Source organism: Triturus cristatus, chromosome 6 (genome assembly GCF_964204655.1).
Source record: "Triturus cristatus chromosome 6, aTriCri1.1, whole genome shotgun sequence".
Classification (NCBI taxonomy): Eukaryota; Metazoa; Chordata; class Amphibia; order Caudata; family Salamandridae; genus Triturus; species Triturus cristatus.
Window position 1 is genome coordinate 168248298 of NC_140589.1, and position 21347 is coordinate 168269644.

Consider the following 21347-nt stretch of genomic DNA (forward strand, 5'->3'; position numbering starts at 1 on the left):
ATTTGAATGAGGCCTGCTGTACGCATGTGTACTTCTAAGAGTTAAGCGCTGGGTACTAGTCTTGGTCGCTGTCCTGGGATTCCGCTGTGGTAGTGTCCATGCCCTGCAAGTATGACACCATAGCATCCCAGTGAGTTGGCAGAGGAAACTTACGGATGCCAAGCAGGTCCTCTTGGTGCAGCGCCACCCCCTCTGCGCTAGCCCAGTTAAGCATGGAACAGCACCAGGCTATTTTGTGAGGTGCCATCTGGGATTTCCATCTTTTGGTGATCAGGCGCATTGCCGTAATTAGCCCCAGATCAAGAAAACGGGTGGTGCAGTATGTGAACTTCCCATTGAAACGGGATGTTGCAGTATGTACAGGCAGCCAATGAGGTCGTCACATTGTCCCAATATTCGCTTAAGGAAGGGCAATGCCATAGCATGTGGAGTATATCTGCGTCTAATAAGCGGCATCTAGGGCATTCAGCATCTGATCTGAGTAAGTACCTATTGATTTGGGATAGGGCGAGATCTGCCCGATGCAGTATGAAAATTGAATTTGTTACACGTCGATTGCGTGGGATATGCATCGGACCATTCCGGGCTGCAACCCACTCCCTGTCAGTGAATGCCCTCCCCAGAGCCTCCTTTCAGTGTTGCTTCAGGGGAGTCAGGTCCGTCTCTGTGTCTTGACGGAGTGAGGATTCAAAACATCGAGTCGAGTGCCCCCATTTCCCATCACATTCAGGTACTGTATCGTATGGTGTGTGGGTGGTTCCTGGGCAAGCACGCCCCACTTAGATGCCAGCGAGGCTATAAGTGCTCAGTGTAATAAAAACTGTCCCGGGTACATATTCTCTTCAGACATGAGCTCCTGGTATGGAATGAGTGAGCCATCCCGATAAAGGTCCCCATGTCCTGAATGCCTTCCGTGTCCCAGTGTCGTAGTTTGGATGCCGTGGTACATATTTCACCTCGTGGTGTTCCTAGTAGTGGGATGGCGGGGGCATATGGGGTGGTAGTCCTCATAAGGAAGAGGCATCTACTGAAGCACTTGTAGGCTACGGTGGGTAAAAGCGCACCCAGAGGTGCATGGATAAAAGATATGCCGTAAGGTATGATGTCGCATCAGGGTTTCCAATGAAGCTGTGTCTGCTGAATGTCAGGAAGATAGCCACCGGGCAATCCACTGAAGCTGAGAGGCTACATGGTAGTGCCCAAAGTTGGGTACCTCCAACCCCCCTTGTTCTGCTGGCTGATACAGTTTCCCAATAGATACTCTGTGCCTTGACGTTCCCCATATAAAGTCCCTCATTGTCCTTTCTTATTTGCGAAAAAGGGAGGGGAGATGCTAAAAGGCAAGGTAGTGAAGTAGTAGAGGAGGTGGGAGAGGGCTACCATTTTTACAATGGCAACCCTACCGGAAATCAAAATGGGAGGGTCTTCCAGAAGCTCATTTGTGACTGGAAGGCTGTAGTGACTGATTATGTTGCCTTCAAACAAATTCTCCTTTGTACGGTATATGCATACCCCTAAATATCTAAAAGGATCAGTACACCATGTCACCAAGACTTCCCCTAGGGAGTATCCTGGATCTGGGGTCTCCTGAAGAAACGGGAAGAGAATAGATTTTGCAGCATTGACCGTAAGTCCCGAAGCAAAGGCGAAGTGTGTTAGAGCCTGATCTAAAGAAGGCGGGATGCTATGAAGGTCACGTACATACAACAGCAAGTTGTCAGTATATAACGAGATAAGGTGTATGCCATCCCCCAAGGTTAATCCCATGTGAACATGCGCATGGATGTGTGCCGCAAGTGGTTCAACAGCCAGCACAAAGAGGAGCGAGGACAACGGGCATCCTTGCCGAATCCCCCGTCTCACCTGATTGGGGTCCGATATATAGGGGCCAGTCCGAACCCACACAGTTGGGCGTTTATATAGCGGCTTAACCATACTAAGAAAGTGAGGCACCACGCCATACCGGGCCAGGGTGGCAAAAAGGAAATTCCAGTCTAGCGAATCAAAGGCCTTCTAGAGGTCCAGTACCATGCAACCCGACGAGGCCAATTGATGGGGGCATACTCGGCTACCCTAAAGTAGCGGCAGAGGGTCAGTGCAGTATTAGGGTGAGGGACAAACCCATTCTGGTTGGGGTGCACCAGGTTGGGACTGAGGGGTACAAGCCGGTTAGCTAAAATCTTTGCTAAGATTTTACAGTTGACATTTAATATCGCTATCGGTCTATATGATCCAGGGGAGGTTGGATCTTTACCCGGTTTCAACAGATTATCCGTACACTGTGAGGGTGGTATGGTCAGGCATTCATTGCAGCTGTACATAGGGAGTGCAGACTGGGCACTAGTGTCTCTGCATATGTCTTGAAGAATTCAGTGGGGAGCCCGTCAGGTTCTGGCGTCTTTCCGTACGCCAGTGACCACAGCGCATCCGAGATTTCGTCCTCTGTCAATGTGGAGTCCAGGGCAAGGAATTGATCGATCGACAGTGTGGGCGGTTCCACTGTGGACAGAAATGACTCCATTTATTGGCCATTCCCAGACAGTTGGGACACATATAACCTGGTGTAGTGTTCTGTCATGACTGTATGAATGTCTTTCGGTGTACATTTCATGTGCCCTCGCTCATCCACCAACAGCTGTATAGGGCACTGAGGGTGTTCTTGTCTTATTAAGTAGGCCAGTAGTTTACCTGTCTTGTCTGCTGTTGAGTGTGAGCGGGGTGAGTGCGCCATATAATTTTGACAACGCAACCTTTCTAGTAATGCTTCCCTCTCCGCATGGGTGTCATCCAGTTGCTTTTGGAGTCAGACAATGGCCAGTGTCTCTTGTCGGAGCAATTGTCCCTCGATAGCGGACAGGGTTGTTTACAATGCTCCACGTCTGCCCTAAACAATGCCCTCTGGTCACCACTTTAAAGTCTTTCCACTCCATCAAAACGGACTCCTCAGAGCCTGTATTGAGCTAAAAATATCCGATCACCGCAGACTTCAGTGAGCTCCGGAACACCGGGTATTCCAGCACTGCCACCTGTAGACGCCAAACTGGAGTTGGGGGTGAACCTGCCTCCCATGTCAGGTGCATTATTTGTGGTTTATAGTCTGAGTGTGTCCGACCTAGATATTCTGTGGTCTGAATCAGGGGGACTTGGGCCGCTGAAGTCAATATGCGGTCTAGCCGCACGTGTAAATTGTGGACTGGCGAGTAAAAGGAGTAAACCTTAATGTGAGGTTGGTGCTCATGCCAGATGACAGTCAGTGACCAATGCCCCATCCAAATATGTAGAGATTGTGCATTTGAAGAAGCTGTGGTACGATTCAGAGGAGGGAAGGAGGGATCAAGAGAGACATCCAAAACAGTTAAAATCACCCCTCAGCAGCCATTGAACTTGTTTACATTGAGGCAACAGCATTGACAGGCTACAGAGGAAGGCTTTGGTCAGTATTAAGGGCATAGATGGAGCCCAGCAAGATAGGTTGGCCGTTTAACCTACCCCAGAGCGGCACATACTGTCCACTCAAAAAAGGAGGCCCCTGATAGGAATAAGGTAGAGAGAACAGGGGAAATAAGCAATACAATTAAAAAAAAGACTCTCTATCTGAGTGAATCAAATAGTGCAACAAGTCACTGATTAAAAGTTAACTAACAACCCATGCCTGGACATGTGACCAAAACACTCAACATTAATTGTTTAGTATCAAAAAAGTTTTTTATTCTTATTTTATCATTTGTTTATTCACCATTTCTGATTTTTACATAAATATAATAAAATACTACACAAAACACATCCCGAGCCACACGCACTCACCATGTCAAGCATTCGTATTCATGACCATACATACTCATACGTCCATTCAAGTCAGGCATTCCATAGTACAACAATAATAGATAAGTAGGCGTGGACAAATCTCCCGGGGAGAACAATTGCTCAGAGGATGTTATCCTCTTCTTACAAAAATTGTCAGTGTGGATGATAAAGAGATTAAAGCAGTGATTCAATAAGAGTCTGTTAAGAGGTCATACAGTAATAGATCAGATTGATATCATTAGCATAATGGACCAAATCGGGAGGACAAACAGGATTTGATCAAAAAAGTCCACGTCATATTTTCAGCGCCGACGCGCGTTTCGGTGTTAGACCCCACTGTGGGTCGCACCTTCCTCAGGGCGCACGGAACCAAAAGACAGTAGTGGTGGGACATGCCTACAACAAACAGTGAACACAAATCAATGTATTTACATAACAGGGAACAATAAGTATCATAAAACATAATGAAAACACATGAATTGCATAATGTGGTCACAAGTGCACGGGTTGATAGTTACAATAAACTGATTGTTGGACTTGGCCCTTTTTTCCCTGAAATGTTTCGCTTTTAAGGGAAATCGCATGTTATGTAAATGCAAATATTGAATACTGTTCAAAGATGTACGCAGACTGAGTTTTCCCATTTACACCTAAAGCTTATAAAGGGCGGAGCTGGGCTGCCATGTGCTCAGTCAGAGGGTGGACCTGAGAGAGACGGGACCTGCTGCCAGGTCTTACCGCCACATGGGCCTGTGTGCTGGGCCCTGAACTTACCTACACCCCTCCACTGTCCCCAGGGCGGGGGAAAACTATAGTTGGGGCGATGCTGACCTGGAGGAACCGACGCAGGAGTTTTAGGCGGTAGGGGGTTGTGTTGGACTTGGCCCTTTTTCCCTGAAATTTTTCGCTTTTAAGGGAAATCGCATGTTATGTAAATGCAAATATTGAATACTGTTCAAAGATGTACGCAGACTGAGTTTTCCCATTTACACCTAAAGCTTTTAAAATGGATGCCATGGATGTGTGGATGTGCCGTCTGACTGAGCTGGGTTAACAGTCTAGTGGTTATTTCCCAGCAACCCCAGCTTTTGGATGGAAGCCTGGCACCCAGAGTGCTCTACCCCTGCCCCTAGGCCAGTTAGAACCAGCTCCCCCAGACGCTTCTAGAAGCTTCTGGCACTGTCTGGTAGGTGGGGTGAGGGGCGTATAAAGGGCGGAGCTGGGCTGCCATGTGCTCAGTCAGAGGGTGGACCTGAGAGAGAGGGGACCTGCTGCCAGTGGTTACCGCCACATGGGCCTGTGTGCTGGGCCCTGAGCTTACCTACACCCCTCTACTGTCCCCAGGGCGAGGGAAAACTATAGTTGGGGCGATGCTGACCTGGAGGAACCGACGCAGGAGTTTTAGGCGGTAGGGCCTAGTCAGGGACCTATGCCGCTGGAAGTGACAGGGCTTAGGCGCTGCCTTTTAAGTTGAGTGAGGGATCCTGAACTAACCCATTGATCTAGCCCGGCGGGAGGGGAACCCAGGGACGACCTGCAGAGACTGATTACTCTGCCTTCAGCCACCAACTCAACTCCCCCCCTCAAGAGACCCTCAACCAAGGGTGCAGGAACCAGCAAGCGCCTCGTGGGACCCTGACTGCAGTCCCGGCGGAAAGAGAGCGCTATGTTCAAGCTGCCTGCAGAAGGAGAGCGCTATATTCGGTGGGCGCTACACTTGAATTGACTGTGCCCTTCTGGTGAGTGCTGCAATCCCAGCTGCCTGCTCCCTAGTGCCTGGTGGGCGCTGCATTCCACTTCCCCTGTGCTGCAGCGATAATTGTGGCATATTGAAGCCAGTGGGAGCCCACCCCATGGTGCTGGCACCTTCAGGATTATTTACATCGTAGCGGGAGCCCACCCCACGTCATGGCGGCGCTGTGCGTATTTTCAAAGTAGGCGGGTGCCCACCCCGCGTGTGTGCTGGAAACTACGGAGGGAGCCTACCCCTGAGCGTGAGACAGAGGAACTGCCGGCACTCACCGCCGCCGGCCCGGATCTCAGCGCACCAGAAGCAGGCGCCCAGGATCACCGCCGCCGCCGGCGTTCGCCGAGAAAGGGAGCGCTGTGCCCAGTGCGCCGCCGCGGCCCCCGAGGCCAAGGGAGGGCCGCCGCGGCATCAACGAGGGCCGTCCGAGGCCTGAGACGCGCGAGCAAGCGTTGCTTAGCAACCGGGGCGCCGGCCGCGTCATTGGCCGCGCCCCCTGGAAGCCGCGCCAGGAGTGGTTCTCGGGTCCTGAGCCCGTGGAGAGAGACCGAAGCGGGAGCCCACCCCGTTGATCATTGCCCCTCAAGCGAAACCGCACCGGAGGCGCAAAGAGGGAGGCCCCGGAAGTCGTCTGAAGCCTAGTCCTATTGAAGCCCCGGGTCGCAGGAGGGGGCCCGGGTGAAGACGGAAGGGGCGCCGCTGCTGGCGGGGCTCCCGTGACTCGAGGAGAGCTCCGCGGGGTTGGTAGCTGCTGCCTAAGGCCAAGGAAGGAGCCCGGTGAGTGGGGCTGGCCGGCGAAGCGCTTCTGGAGGCGGGGCACGCAGGAGGTGTGGCGGAGCTCTCGTGTGTAGAAGAGAGCCCCACAATACCAGCAGCTGCCTGGAGGGTACGGAGGAGAGGGGGGGGCTTCGAGGCACATTGTCGGTGCCTGCCCCCACCGCATGGAAGCCCCTGAGGGCCCGCAGGAGGAACCCAGAGAAGGCGGAGGACCTCGGAGAGAGTCCCGGTGAGTGGGGCTCTTACGTCCGGCGGTTTGGGGGGGGGGTGTCGGGGCACATTGCCGGTGCCCACCCCCGTTGTTGATATACCTTGGCAGGCTGCTCTAGGTGGGCGAGTCTTTTAGGGGGCCACGCCACTGCTAACTCGAGAGCCCCTGGAGAGGGGCTCCCCTATACCACATTTAGGGCCTGACTTTGAATTGAGAGTCCCAGAGGAGGGGCTCCCATGTTCCGTGTACTGGCTTGACTTCCTTTACACAGCTGCCCTGCAGGACAGTGGGCAGCTGCAACGACCTTGGGCATGTTTATGTGGAATGCCATGATGTTTTGGGTTCATGCCTAACGTACCTGAATTAATGCTTTTGCACCTAATGAGATGCAAATTGTTTTTATGCCATTATGTCTCCCAAAATGCCTGTAGTTATAATGCGAAGGGGTTCCTTTCCCTAGGGCCACAGTGTTGGTGTTCTGCCGCAGGAGCTCTGCCTAATTTTTGGGTCCAAAGGCTCAGGCTCGAAAGTCAGTCCTTATGCATCTATTAATGCCTAATGTGATGTTGCCTGGCGTTTTACCCTAATGAGGAATGCTTCCTGCCTGCTATTTTTAAGTCCACAGGTGATTGCCTAATGTTTTCCCCTTACAGCTTTCATGCCTCGGGGGTGTTCATGCCGTTTACACTTATGGTGATGTCATGTTTTATTACAGGTGTTTCGGCCTAATGATTAATGTTATGCCCTGATGTATTTTATTGCAGGATTGAGGCCGATGGACTGTACCTTTATACCTCACGTACACTCATTCTATCTGTATGTCGCAATGGTTCTGGCAGGGGCCCGATTGGCCCTGCCCTGTATATAATTCCCTCCTGTAACTTTTGACCGAGCGCCAGTTGGCGCAGTATAGAAATTTCTATTAATACCTGGTGTTTTGACAATACAAAAGTTATTCTTACACAAACTGGTGTAGCGTCTCTTTTTGGAGTGTGCCTTGTGTGTCGCCTGTGTGTACTGCGTGGATGCTTTGCACATTTCCTCCAGAGTTTGGCCCACCCGCTCTGCACCACGCTACCCGTTTCCAACATTGGTGTTCAGCGGTGGGATAGGACTTGTGTTTGCGCAGTACCGCAGCGACAACGGGTTGTACTGCAAACTGAGCCTTGAAGTAATCTCAGGGTTTGGGGGATTATTGTTTTTTCTGGATTTTGCTTTCCTCCTGGATTTATGTTTTAAATTGTGTTCCCCTGTTGCACTGGGGGTGGTGTGTCCCGGGTGTACCTTGCCAGGATGGGGTTGACCTACGAGGAGGTTTGCCTTATGGAGTACACGGAGCAGGAAGTGATGTATTTCTGCAGGGAGAGAGGGATACCCCCAGTAGGCAACACACGCCGGAAGCTATTTCTCTATGAGGCCCTCAAGAGGGGGGAACCCTTAGAGATCGGTGGGGACCTGTCAGATTACCCCTCCGCATATTTAAAGGGTGGATTTAGTGGAGGCCCGGAGGAGGACCTCCAGAGAAGGGAGGACTCCGAGAGTGAGGGTGCCCAGTCCATAACCCCGGAGGGTGGTGACACTGACGAGGAGGAAGAAGATGATCGGGTGGAGACGCTAGTAGCGAGTGAGGACACCAGAGTTAGGGAGTCCCGCGCTGGGTCCAGTCCCGGGGGCACTGCCCAGTCCCTTTCCCTGTCCCCAGAAGAGTGGGTGGATAGGAGGGAAGAAAGGGAGCATCAGCTGGCGCTGGAAAGGCTCAGAGTGGAGCTAGCGTGGCTGAGTGTGGAGGAGAGGAGGCTAGAGACTGAGAAGGTCCTAGCGCAGGAAAGGATGGCGGAGGCAGAGAGGGCCTTTGCCAGGGAGAGACCAGCTCGGGAAGGTAGGTTGTCCCCTGAGAGTGGTTTTTGTGGTCTGGATTCACCAGTAAGGGTGGGATCCAGTGGTGGCAGCGAGAGTGGATCCAATGTAGGGTGTCCCACTCCCAGAGCCCGGGAGACGGTGCCTGATTCCCAGGAAGAGGGGGACAGGGTAGAGTTCAGGGGCAGGGGAAAACTGTCCCACCAGTCCTGGGGGGAGTTTGCGGAGGTGTGTTGGACTGCATTGGAGGATTGGGTGGTGAGAAGTGCAGTGAGTGATTGGGAAGGGCTGTGCCAGGTAGTCATCAAGGAGCACATGCTCAGGAATTGTTTCCCAAGGTTGCGTCACCACCTGTTACAGTGCGGGTTCTCCGACCCCAGGGAGCTTGCACGGGAGGCAGACCTCTGGGCGAGTGCCAGGGTGTCTGAGGAGGCATTGGGGAGTGACCCTGAAGGGGATGGTGCAGGGATCTTCCAACCCAGCGAGGTGGGAGAGGTGGCAAATAGCCCAGCTAGGTCCCAGGGAAGTGAGAGGGTGGTAGGGCCTCACGTCCTATCTACAGGAAGGAGTGAAACGGGGAGGTGTCCCGAGGTGCCCCAACCGCAGTCTCAGGGCTTGGAGAGTTCCATAAGGGAGCCCCAGGTTGGGAGCCTAGGCTGTCCTGATGTGCCGCCCAGTGAAGGGGAGCCCCTACCCTAGTGTCAGGAGAACCAGGGGTGACTGTAATCAGAGCTCCTGAGGTTCTGGGGTCGGCCCAGTCGCAGGGTTTAGATCCTGGGCTGGGATGCCAGGTTCAGGGGTTGCCTGACCTGGCGGGTGGGGCATCTGTTAACAGTGTCCCCCCAGAATTGACTTCCAGGGGTACTTTTCCAGGTGGGAGGGTGCGGAACTCTGGAAGGGGGTGCAGAGGGAGGAAGGTCTCACTCCGGGCACCGGCTCAGCCACAGGGTTTAGATCCTGGGTTGGGAGGCCAGGGATGGGTACTGCCTGACCTGGCGGGTGGGACATCTGTTAGCAGTGTCCCCCCAGAAGTGTCTTCCAGGGGTACTACTCCCATTGGGAGGGTGCGGAACTCTGGGAAGGGGTGCAGGGGGAGGGAGGACTCGCCCCTGGCACCGGTGCAGCCTAAGGGTTTAGATGCTAGGTTGGGGAACCAGTTGCAGGGCAAGGCCTTGGACTGGGGAGAGAGTGGTGGTCTGAGGGTGCCTCGCATAGGGTGAGGAACCCCAGAAGGTGAGGTAGGGGGAGGAGAGCCTCGCCCTTAACGGCTGGTCAGCCTGAGGGTGCGGACCCCAGGTGGGAGCACCAGTGGCAGTTTGGGACTGCAAGGAGGAGGAGGAGGAGAGTGGTCAACGGGTACTACGGGCCTGGGGTTACTGCCCCCCACTCTATGAGACCGCAAGGGCCAGAGACATCTGGATGGCCCAGGGGCCAGTCCTGGCCACAACCAACTAGGGAACCCCCGGGTGGTGGCTCAGTCGGTCGAGGAAGGGTTGAAAGAGGGAACCATCGGGTTCCAGAGTGGAGGAGAACCTGCGGGTGCTCCTGCAGTTGCGGGCCTGCGTCCACCTTTTCTCGCCCCACGCAGGGAAGCCCATCAAGGCATTGATCGGTCTACCCTGGCTTTTGGCTGGAAGGGGGTTGTGTTGGACTTGGCCCTTTTTCCCTGAAATTTTTCGCTTTTAAGGGAAATCGCATGTTATGTAAATGCAAATATTGAATACTGTTCAAAGATGTACGCAGACTGAGTTTTCCCATTTACACCTAAAGCTTTTAAAATGGATGCCATGGATGTGTGGATGTGCCGTCTGACTGAGCTGGGTTAACAGTCTAGTGGTTATTTCCCAGCAACCCCAGCTTTTGGATGGAAGCCTGGCACCCAGAGTGCTCTACCCCTGCCCCTAGGCCAGTTAGAACCAGTTCCCCCAGACGCTTCTAGAAGCTTCTGGCACTGTCTGGTAGGTGGGGTGAGGGGCGTATAAAGGGCGGAGCTGGGCTGCCATGTGCTCAGTCAGAGGGTGGACCTGAGAGAGACGGGACCTGCTGCCAGGTCTTACCGCCACATGGGCCTGTGTGCTGGGCCCTGAACTTACCTACACCCCTCCACTGTCCCCAGGGCGGGGGAAAACTATAGTTGGGGCGATGCTGACCTGGAGGAACCGACGCAGGAGTTTTAGGCGGTAGGGTCTAGTCAGGGACCTATGCCGCTGGAAGTGACAGGGCTTAGGCGCTGCCTTTTAAGTTGAGTGAGGGATCCTGAACTAACCCACTGATCTAGCCCGGCGGGAGGGGAACCCAGGGACGACCTGCAGAGACTGATTACTCTGCCTTCAGCCATCAACTCAACTCCCCCCCTCAAGAGACCCTCAACCAAGGGTGCAGGAAGCAGCAAGCGCCTCGTGGGACCCTGACTGCAGTCCCGGCGGAAAAAGAGCGCTGTGTTCAAGCTGCCTGCAGAAGGAGAGCGCTATATTCGGTGGGCGCTACACTTGAATTGACTGTGCCCTGCTGGTGAGGGCTGCAATCCCAGCTGCCTGCTCCCTAGTCCCTGGTGGGCGCTGCATTCCGCTTCCCCTGTGCTGCAGCAATAATTGTGGCATATTGAAGCCAGTGGGAGCCCACCCTATGGTGCTGGCACCTTCAGGATTATTTACATCGTAGCGGGAGCCCACCCCGCGTCATGGCGGCGGTGTGCGTATTTTCAAAGTAAGCGGGTTCCCACCCCGCGAGTGTGCTGGAAACTACGGAGGGCGCCTACCCCTGAGTGTGAGACAGAGGAACTGCCGGCACTCACCGCCGCCGGCCCGGATCTCAGCGCACCAGAAGCGGGGGCCCAGGATCACCGCCGGCGTTCGCCGAGAAAGGGAGCGCTGTGGCCAGTGCGCCGCCGCGGCCCCCGAGGCCAAGGGAGGGCCGCTGTGGCTTCAACGAGGGCCGTCTGAGGCCTGAGACGCGCCAGCAAGCGTTGCTTAGCAACTGGGGCGCCGGCCGCGTCATTGGCCGCGCCCCCTGGAAGCCGCGCCAGGAGTGGTTCCCGGGTCCTGAGCCCGTGGAGAGAGACCAAAGCGGGAGCCCACCCCGCTGGTCATTGCCCCCCAAGTGAAACCGCACCGGAGGCGCGAAGAGGGAGGCCCCAGGAGTCGTCTGGAGCCTCGTGCCCATCCTATTGAAGCCCCGGGTCCCAGGAGGGGGCCCGGGTGAAGACGGGAGGGGCGCCGCTGCTGGCGGGGCTCCCGTGACTCGAGGAGAGCCCCGCGGGTGTGGTAGCTGCTGCCTAAGGCCAAGGAAGGAGCCCGGTGAGTGGGGCTGGCCGGCGAAGCACTTCTGGAGGCGGGGCGCGCAGGAGATGCAGAGAGCGCTGCATACTCCCGTGCCTGAAGCCCGCGTGGAAGCGGGATCTTTTGTCAAAGCCCCGGGTCCCAGGAGGGGGCCTGGGTGAAGTCCAGCAGAGGCCGCCAGGAGAGTCCTGCATGTTCCCTGCGCCGGTGTGGCGGAGCTCTCGTGTGTAGAGGAGAGCCCCGCACTACCAGCAGCTGCCTGGAGGGTACGGAGGAGAGGGGGGGCTTCGAGGCACATTGTCGGTGCCTGCCCCCACCGCATGGAAGCCCCTGAAGGCCCGCAGGAGGAACTCAGAGAAGGCGGAGGACCTCGGAGAGAGTCCCGGTGAGTGAGGCTCTTACGTCCGGCGGTTGTGGGGTGTGTCGGGGCACATTGCCGGTGCCCACCCCCGTTGTTGATATACCTTGGCAGGCTGCTCTAGGTGGGCCAGTCTTTTAGGGGGCCACGCCACTGCTAACTCGAGAGCCCCTGGAGAGGGGCTCCCCTATACCACATTTGGGGCCTAACTTTGAATTGAGAGTCCCAGAGGAGGGGCTCCCATGTTCCGTGTACTGACCTGACTTCCTTTACACAGCTGCCCTGCAAGACAGTGGGCAGCTGAAACGACCTTGGGCATCTTTATGTGGAATGCCATGATGTTTTGGGTTCATGCCTAACGTACCTGAATTAATGCTTTTGCGCCTAATGAGATACAAATTGTTTTTATGCCATGATGTCTCCCAAAATGCCTGTGGTTATAATGTGAAGGGGTTCCTTTCCCTAGGGCCACAGTGTTGGTGTTCTGCCGCAGGAGCTCTGCCTAATTTTTGGGTCCAAAGGTTCAGGCTCGAAAGTCAGGCCTTATGCATCTGTTAATGCCTAATGTGATTTTGCCTGGCGTTTTACCCTAATGAGGAATGCTTCCTGCCTGCTATGTTCAAGTCCACAGGTGATTGCCTAATATTTTCCCCTTACAGCTTTCATGCCTCGGGGGTGTTCATGCCGTTTACACTTATGGTGATGTCATGTTTTATTACAGGTGTTCCGGCCTAATGCTTAATGTTATGCCCTGATGTATTTTATTGCAGGATTGTGGCCGATGGACTGTACCTTTATACCTCACGTACACTCATTCTATCTGTATGTCGCAATGGTTCTGGCAGGGGCCCGATTGGCCCTGCCCTGTATATAATTCCCCCCTGTAACTTTCGACCGAGCGCCAGTTGGCGCAGTATAGAGATTGCTATTAATACCTGGTGTTTTGACAATACAAAAGTTATTCTTACACAAACTGGTGTAGCGTCTCTTTTTGGAGTGTGCCTTGTGTGTCGCCTCTGTGTACTGTGTGGATGCTTTGTACATTTTCTCCAGAGTTTGGCCCACCCGCTCTGCACCACGCTACCCGTTTCCAACACTGATACAGAAAGTTTTTAATACGTGTGCACACGCAGTAGAAATAAGGAAGAATAGACACATTACTTTCATAGATTGAAAATTGCATATAGTATCGCAAACACAACGGTAGAAACTTCAGGGACACATAGGGTAACATGGGGTACAAAAATGTGTGATATCGACAACAGTAGCATTTTTATATAGCTACCCAGAGCTCTCAGTCGAGTATAATTTACTCAAGGAACAAAATTGAAGAGAAAGTTAGACAAGACGGTAAGGATAAAAAGGCAAAAAAGTCAGGGGTACCTGAAAATCAGGACAGGCAAACAGCTGGTAGAAATCGGATGTCTGCAAGGACACAATAAAAACAGAGCCTGTGAGAATGCGACATACCAACATGGTATATCATGACCAAAAAGGTCAGCTAATTAGTTCTGGATAATCAGGGGTTAGAGAAAAGCATATTGGCTTACCGCATAAGAGTACTCAGTATTTCGGAAGGCCTTGCAACCTTAGCCCTCGGGTTAGTTGAGGCAACAAAATAGACAGATCACTCGTGCTGGGTGCGGGGCCAGAATGATTAGAGTAAAATGACTGCTTCCGTAAGAAGAAGCGGCGGGCGTCCACGGACCATGAAAGCGCGTACTGTCCAGCAGGGTCCACAACCACCTCTCCTTCCTCCCATGGAACCCCAGCTTTTACCCAGATGAGAGTCCCTCTGGCCATGGAAGAGTAGTTAGTGCTATAGATCTGACCTTGCCAGCGACTGCGTAATCGGACTGCTTCAGGACTCCTCAGGTGTGTTTCCTACAATAGAGTGATACTGACCGCTGTACGTTGTAAGTATGCATATATGGAGTACCGTCTAGCCGGAGTGTGTATGCCCCTGACATTCCAAGTAATGATGTTAAGGTTAGTCATTGAGATGGTGCGAGACTATCAAATTCCACTCATGTAGTGGAGAACAGCTAAACGAGCATATGCAGCGGCAACAGGTCTCTACACTTGGCGACATTTCCAAGGGAAAAAACAAATTTAAAATCAATTGTCAATATAACATCATAAGAGCGGACCCCCAAAAGGGAGATCGACCCAAACAGTTATGACTAGTCATGGTAGTTAAGTCAACATCGTTGTTGGACTTCTGGGGTGGTGTGTGACCTGCTCTCAACTAATATCATCCGAGGTTTGGGGGGTGACATCTGGCAGTCGAGGCGAACCAGCATCTGTTGACCACTCCGCCAAGGAGTCAGCGTCTCTCCGGGACCTCGACGGGGACACAGTGGATCTTGTCGGCGATGGTGAACTCGCGGGCTGGAGGGACCCTGCCACCTCTAATGCTTCCTGGCGCTCCGCTCTGATCTGGACCAGGTCCGGGCCCGCAATGTGCAGTCTTGTGTCTTTGTCTCTCTTCCTGCACCAGCAGCAACGGGTTCTCTTGTGTAACTGGAGGTCATCCGGTGGCCTAGGTGCAATAGTCAGCCCGGTCTCTTCTAGCGAGTCCCAGGTTTCCGCTGGAGAATCGAAGTATTGGGTGTTGCTGTTCCGTATAACATGGAGGCGGGCAGGGAAAAGGAGAGAGCATTGGAGATCTAATTCCCTGAGTTGTTGCTTGACTACAGAATACTCTGTACTTGTGCAGTGTACTCCAGTAAGAAACACACAATAAAATTTTGCATCCTGGGATCAGGGTTTTTTCCTAGTTCCCGCAGTATCACATCGCTGTCCCGAAAGTTCAATAGGCGAAACTGAAAAGGGTTAGGGTAGGCTTCCCGGGGGTGGGGGATCTGTGGGCAGGAACTCTGTGGGCCCGTTCCATCACAAACTGTGGTGAGAGCAAACCCGGGGGAAGCAATACTCTCAGCCTGGATTCTGTGTATCCCTCTGGGTCCTGGGCCTCCGTCCCCTCCAGTAGACCAATCACCCTATTGTGGCGCGACCTCCCTTTGGCGTCATCAACTTTCTCCTGTAAGGTGCACACCCGATCCACCGGGTCTTGCAGTGTGGGCCCAAAATTATGGGATCTGGGCTGGAGATCCGCTAGCGCCGCCTCATTTCTGCAAACCTTGTCTGCCAAATTGTGCTGGGCCGCTCGTAAGAGCGTGAAGTCGGAGGTAATGGTGTCTATCCTGTCCTCCAGGGAGGTACGTTTCTGTTCCAGCGTAATGCCTATTTTCTCCACCACTGCTAGCACTGAGTCTAATTTGTCTGAGAGGACAGGCTAATTTGCCCCTGAGGATGATCCAGAGTTCTTGGGCGTTCCCTCAGTCAGACCCCGAGAGGGGGCATCTTGGTGGGCGTTGGAGTGGAGGCGGCCCATGGCTAACTGCTGTGTGCTCAGAATAGGGGGCGGAATGCGAGCGGTGGTAGTCTAGGGATGTTGCTGCACTTCAACTAATTCCGAGACAGGCCATGTTTACTGCACCTTCCAGAAGCTTATGATTCGTACACCATCCCAGTGTCCAATCGCACAGAGGGGACCATGTCTCCTCAACTATTCTATGGAGTAGGACCAGGCTGCACCCCACTCAGCGTCAGCATGCTGAAAGGAGTGACCGGGGAGGGCAGACCATTTCAGTTCGCCACCCCACCACCACAGCAAGGAGTGTCCAGCTGGACCAACCATGCTCAGACCCCAGCATCTCCACTGTATCCTGGGATCAGCATGGAGTAGATTGAGTGGGGAGAGACTAGGCACAACCAGCCCCCAGACCCCTCCCCACCTCAAACGGCTGCTCCCACAGTGATAAAGACTTCTATGCGCAAAGAAGGACTTGATGCAGCTTAGGTCTGAACCGACCCCCGCACTGCCCCCCAGCACCTGAGGACTGCACTCTGTCACCTAGGTGCTCTCCCACAGCCTGTCCGCTGTATCACCTCTCTCTGGGGGGGCCTAGGCCTGATCAACACCCAGACCCCCTCTATCCTCCTCAGTCCGGCCTCCCTGCCGCAGGCTCACCTGTCGCATCTTGGACCTCGGAGACGCAGGCTTCTTGAGATGGCATCTACTGTTCCTGGGGGCCTCCAATTGCAGTCGTCACCACTGAGAGTCCTCCTCACCGTGTCAGGCTGCCGCAGTGTTCAATGGCCCCGGGGGATGCCCCACGTGTGCTTGTGAGCGCCTTGACCCAGACACCAGGCTCCGCTGCTCCTACCCGCGTCTGTCTGAGACCCAGTCTCCGCCGCGCCATTCCGCTGCCCTCATGTCTGCATGGAGGAAAGAGGGGACTACCTGGCCCAGCGGGAGCCCCCCTCTGTATTAATTGGGCCGGTGATGGCCGCTGCTCTACTCTTCTTATCGTGCCTGTGGGCGAATTAGTAGGGCAGTCTCAGTACACAAAAACAGACACCGCCAGAAGCCGTGTCTGTTTTTGTCCGCCTCCGGTTTCCTCAACGCTTCGCTACCACTTGTCACATTATGGACCGGGACTCCTCTCCACAGCTGGCGAGGAGACCTCTGCGCCCCTCAGACTGGCAGGGCGATTTTCGAGCCAACAACCACCACAGTACTCCGGCACCGCCCATGCCATTGCGGATAGGGGGGCCTCTCCTCGTGACCCATCGAGGGCCCTTCGGCGACACCGCTGGCCCAGTCGCGGCCGTTCCCCAACCCTTCTTGCTGCAGCCGTGGATAGAGCAGTAGCGCAGCCCAGGCACACACCTCTGCCTCCCGCCAGGTGCTGCACCTCCTTCTGTCTATCGAGGGCCTCCGACACCCAGGCCAGCACGCGCTCCCGGCACGTGGCAGGCCGCGGTACAGAGCTTCGTCCCGGGGTGCCCACAGAGATGGGGACCCCTCTCCAGAGCCAGCAAGGATCCCCCCACACTCTCCAGACCAGTGGGGTGAGTTACCAGCTGCATCACGCCACGATTCTCAGGATAACCGAGGATGGGACCCGGTGCGTCTCTAGAGTAAGTCCGCCATCTTAGGCTCTTGGCCACACCCCGACACATATTTATAGTTTCAAGCAAAGGGAGACACAATGAAATGAAAAGAACTAAATGTGTCAAAGTTCAGACGGATTAAGAACTCACCATCCTGGCTAAGGTGAGATCATCAGCTCCTGTGTCCAGTATATATATGGGCACAGAATGGCCTCCTGCTCTTCTCTCCTGTTCTTCCTGTTTACTTGGCAATTGCTTCTTAGTGCTTCAGTTGAAGTCCGTCAGTTTTCTGGACTCTATCATATTGTATGTCCAGACCCCACAGAGTTCATGAAGGCTGTGGACTGTGGTTTTGTTGCATGTGGAATGGCACTGTTGGGGTATCTTCTTTTTAGTTGGAAACGCCACTTCTGATGCTGTTGCTTGAAGTTGATAGCAATGTCACTGAAATTAATCTTTCTCCTCAGGGCTTCCTCCTCCACATGCTTTCTCATCTGCTTTGCATTGGTCATAATGTGTGGCGCAGTAACTAGTTAGCTTTATACTGTCTGTATTTTTCCTATACATTTTTGATTCATTTTGTGGCTTGCAGGTTAAATACTGTTACGTGCAGGCTTAACAAAAGTCATGCAAATAGCATTTAGATCACATTCTGCCTTCTTTTGGTTTCATACATGACAATTATGGATAATGTGCGTATACATTATGTACTAACACATGCAACACAACTTTGTTCATGCCTGTATTTGTATGTTAATCAGCAAAAAAACAGTGTTAACAAGGAACTAATTTACCAAAAGTGATAAATCTCTGCAAGAAGGTGTAGCTTGCTTGAATAAATCAAAAAGACAAAGACAAATATACAATAGGACCTTAATTAAATTCAGTTGAACAAATTTGTATAGATTTGAATTCAGAAAACCCACATGACAATGTCTCAAAGCCGTACTCACTTCAGCCGAAATGAGTGTAGTTTATTTAGCATTTATAATAAGCATAAATATCAAAGACAGCTTTCCAAAAATGTATTCTAAATATTTTCACTATAAGCCGTTTATACGTGATTCAGTGAACCCCATTGAAGTGACCATAACCTAACAGTGCTTTACAAAATATGTGAAATAAGGGGGAATGGGTTATTGGTAGTAATAAAAAAGTGTAGCTCTTCACAATTATAATATAATAATCTGTATATATATATTTGTTCGGCTCTCTCTATATACTAGCCAAAGACGTTTCTTGATACGGGGTCTCTTGAGGACAGGAAATCTGAGGACATGGAGTAGCACAGAAGTTGTGCTAAGCGTGGACGCCTTCTGGGGCGAAATCTGGTAATTTCAAGTAGTCCAGATAAGAAGGTCCAGGATTACAATGCCAAGAACTTCTAGATAGGCTTATGGCAACAGAGGTGCCGGTTCCGAGGACGAAGTGGGTGAGTGTGGTAAACTCGTGGTTACTTCAAGGGATCCGAAATAGATTAGGTGGTGAGTGATTCAGTGACTATGTTCAACCATCACAAATCAATTAGATCTGATGGCGCAGCGCTTCATGGATACTTCACGGGATCTGATGTGGTTTTGGAGGTGAGTAAGTCAATTACTGTGTTCCAATAGATGAAAAGGCAGCAGGGTTATAGAGAACTGCATTACCTAGGCTAGTCACGTGAAGTGTAGATATTGCCCACCTCAAATGGCCAGCTGCCACTTGACCACAAATATAAACTTGCAAGGAGGGAGGATGAGAGGCAACATTAGCATGCAGAACGATGTAAAGCATACAGGTAGAAAAACAATCAAAAGTCGTTGGTTGTAGTCTTTGTGTGTCTTTATTTCAAATGCGCTTGATTTGCATCTGCAGATACAGCCAACGCGTTTTGCCCAAACATGGGCTTCTTCAGGGCTGTAATGGCCTACAATATACAGGTATTTTAGATATCCATGGTGCAAAGACAACAGTATTTAGTGTGTGATTGGAGAGATAAGGTGGGAGAGAGAGCAAAGAAAAGGAATGGAAAAAAGAGAGGGTTTGGGAATTGGACAATCATGGTCCAAGAAGAGAAGGATCGCAAAGGAAAACCTACTTTAGTGAATACATGGTGGAAAGAGAGAGCGCGAATGGAAGTGAGAGTGAGAGAGGAAGAAGGAAAAGGGGAAGTATCCAAGCCATAGAAATAAGGTTTATGGTTAAAACCCTACGTTAAAAAACACACCCAAGTGCCGGTGTGTGAAACAATATGTGAGGAGTATCATAGTTTGGCAGCTTACCGATGAAAAGCACTATGTATATTGTGCCAAGGTAATGAGTATCCGTGGTGCGTCCAGTGTGGGACGATTGGTAGTGAAGAGGCCTATTGTTGGAGAAAAGAGTGCGTAAGTAGAAATTATGGTTGCCACTAATGTGCCAGTGGTAAACCAAAGGTAAAACATGGACAATAGACATACCTCAGGCTCAAGGGACTGCCTGTATGTCTTAAGTTGGAAGATCCCAGGCTGAAACTTGTAGACACAAGGCCAAGGTATTTTCAAATCAGAACGATAATCTGTGGGAATGGTTAAGAGCTAAAGTCAGCTGGAGCAGAATGGACGAGCCTCATGGAAAACAGTGAAAATAATAAAGATGCGCCTATTAACGCTAGCATATCCAGATGGTATTAAAACTATGCTATGTGTTAGACCTGGCACCTTGGCGTGAGTCTCCCTTCCACTTTTGTCGCTGTGCCTCATGTGTTTTGCTGGTGTTGGCTGCTCAGAGCACTGTGCCACTGCCAACCAGTCCCACAGTGCAAGTGCTCCCTATTTAAAATGTATATGTTGGTTGGATTCCATGATTGACTTATTTGGTTTACTGTCAGACCCCAGTAAAGTGCACCAGGAGTGCCCAGGGCTTGTAAATACAAATGCTGCTGGTGGGCTTGCAGCAATGGTTGTGCCACCCACAGAAGCAGCCTGGTAAAATATGTCTAAGGTCTGCCATTGCAGAACCTGCGTGCAGTCTGGTACTGTCATGCTGACTGGGCAAGGGCACCCCCTTCCCAGTCCCTAAACCTTCCCTTAACTTCATATTAGTCACCCCTATGGTAGGCCCAAGGGCAGGGTTCTTTGTAAGCATAAGGTAGGACAAACCCTGATGTGTGTGGCATGTCCTAATAGTGAATTGCAGCCATTTTCGTTTTTCACTATTGTAAGGCTACCTGTTCCCATAGGCCAGAATGGGCTGTTAGAATTGTTACATCCTATGATCCTAACAGACCCAGGGAACATGGTAGAAAATCGAGTTTAGTATGCCTGAACTCAGAATAATAAAATACATCTTTTATTAAAGTTTATTTTAATATTCTGTGTTTGCAAATACCACTTTTAGAAAGTTGGTATTTGCTTGCCTAACCATTTCAGCCCGCCTCTGGTATGATGTGTATCTGCCTGTCTGGTTTGTGTGAGTGACAGGGCTGGGGAAACCTAGAGGGGCAGGGCTAGGTAGCCTGGTGGTGAACAGAGAGATTGACATCGAGATGGGCGGGAGGAGTGCACCTGGACTCTGAATAGGGCGGTGCTCTTCCACCACAATGCTGGCTCCACCTCCTGTGGAGCGGCTAATGTCTCTGCCCTGCACCCTGAATAGAAAGGCAGAGTCATATCAACAAAGTGCTCAAGAACTGGTTTGGACTGGGCAAAGGCCCCTCTACCCCAGAGGAACAAAGGAATTAGGGGTATAAGTATTGGGACCCTGCTCCCAAGAAATTAGATCCTGCTTGACAAGAAGAACCTCTGCCTGAGGAGAAGGAACTGGGAAAGCTGTAAGGAGGAGTACTGTCCCTGACCTGGGGGATTGGCCTGCAGTGGTTGCCTTGCTGCTGAAAGGAGAGGAGAAAAAGACTACAAAGACTTTTATTCAACTTGTGCTTTAAAGATCTCCAAGGGCTTGAACTGAGCTTGCCCCCTGAACGAAGTCCCAGGACCAGTGGACTTCACCCCCAGCTCCCCAAAGTCTTTTGGAAGTGCCTGCTGCTGTTGTTGGGCCTTCTGAGGGACTGCGTGTTGCAAGGAGCTGGAAGCGCGACTCGAGGAGGAGAAGCGTGCCGCCGTCGGAGCTGTTGCCGTCGCATCTCGCAAGTGGTGTCGCCGCTGCAGCATCGCATCGAGCGGAAGCTTCTCGCATCATTCCGGAAGTGTCTCGCAACGCCGAAAAAGCGTGTCGCCATCGCAGCTGTCGCATTGCACCGCATCAAGAGAAGAGTCTCGCATCGGGGAGGAAGTGTGTCGCCATCGCAGCCATCGTAGTTGTCGCATTGCACCGCATCCAGAAAAGCGCCTCGCATCCACAGAGAAGCGTGCCACCGTTGGAGCTGCTGTCGTC

General features: G+C 52.4%; 1 long non-coding RNA gene across 2 annotated transcripts in view; it reads right to left on the minus strand.

The window, feature by feature from the left end:
• Positions 1–21347, minus strand: part of LOC146816584 (uncharacterized) — a 47209-nt gene that overhangs the window by 14575 nt on the left and 11287 nt on the right. For both annotated transcript variants that reach the window (XR_014962465.1, XR_014962466.1), the window contains exon 2: positions 13416–13457. This is a non-coding gene — a long non-coding RNA (uncharacterized LOC146816584). The remainder of the gene's footprint in view (positions 1–13415; positions 13458–21347) is intronic.